Source organism: Anopheles aquasalis, chromosome 2, assembly GCF_943734665.1.
Source record: "Anopheles aquasalis chromosome 2, idAnoAquaMG_Q_19, whole genome shotgun sequence".
NCBI classification, from domain to species: domain Eukaryota; kingdom Metazoa; phylum Arthropoda; class Insecta; order Diptera; family Culicidae; genus Anopheles; species Anopheles aquasalis.
Window position 1 is genome coordinate 50,834,312 of NC_064877.1, and position 689 is coordinate 50,835,000.

General features: G+C 35.3%; 1 protein-coding gene across 9 annotated transcripts in view; it reads left to right on the plus strand.

Annotated features, from left to right (window-relative positions):
- Window positions 1–457: 457 nt before the first annotated feature.
- Window positions 458–689, plus strand: part of LOC126579033 (muscle calcium channel subunit alpha-1-like) — a 14,813-nt gene continuing 14,581 nt past the window's right edge. For 4 of the 9 annotated variants that reach the window (XM_050242280.1, XM_050242290.1, XM_050242300.1 and 1 more), the window contains exons 1-2: window positions 459–527; window positions 686–689. The exon at window positions 686–689 is cut by the window's right edge and continues 536 nt beyond it. The gene's annotated coding sequence lies outside the window, so the exon portion shown is untranslated. The other 5 variants (XM_050242246.1, XM_050242320.1, XM_050242272.1 and 2 more) reach the window with 3 other exon arrangements.

The window sequence follows — 689 nt, forward strand, 5'->3', positions numbered from 1 at the left end:
TAGCAAATATGACTGTACACCGTTTAATTTCGTTTGCTGGTGTTATTATTAGCTTGCAGTTGCCGTATTATACATTTTAATGCTGTCCACGTGTTATAGTGTTGAAAGAAAAACCATTTTAAACTGCCTGATAAAAAGTTTTGCTTATTTCAAATAGGCTGGAATCTTGAGTGATGTTTCCATGTTTTCCTTCACTATTACTTATAGACATCCAATTCAAACACTACTGGTGTTATCCAATGTATTCAGAAAAATAATTGTGGCTATTCAAGAATCAAGAACTTCGATTATAGCAAGTTTGAATAAAATGGATCTAACGTGAGTGCGAGGTTGGTAGAGTATGTTCCCTGTAAATGAAAAGCGTCGCGGGAGTACAGGGGAACACCGGGAAATCTAGATTCTGCGCATTTGTTGGCATTAACTTTCGTGTTTCGCTTGTGTGATAAAATGTGTTCAGTGCATAACCCTCCTGTAAACATAACGAGACGCCAAAAATATTAGAAAATAAGTGAATCTACTACCCTGCGGTAGCACTATTTCTGATAATAAGTGTTTCGATAGAAGTTTGACTCAAGAAATTCATAGTAAACTGTAGGTGTAGGAAACAAAGTGCATTGAAACATGTCGTGGTATAGTTGAACTATGTAATTTAACATACACATCGACGTATCTTTATATTTTCTAGTATA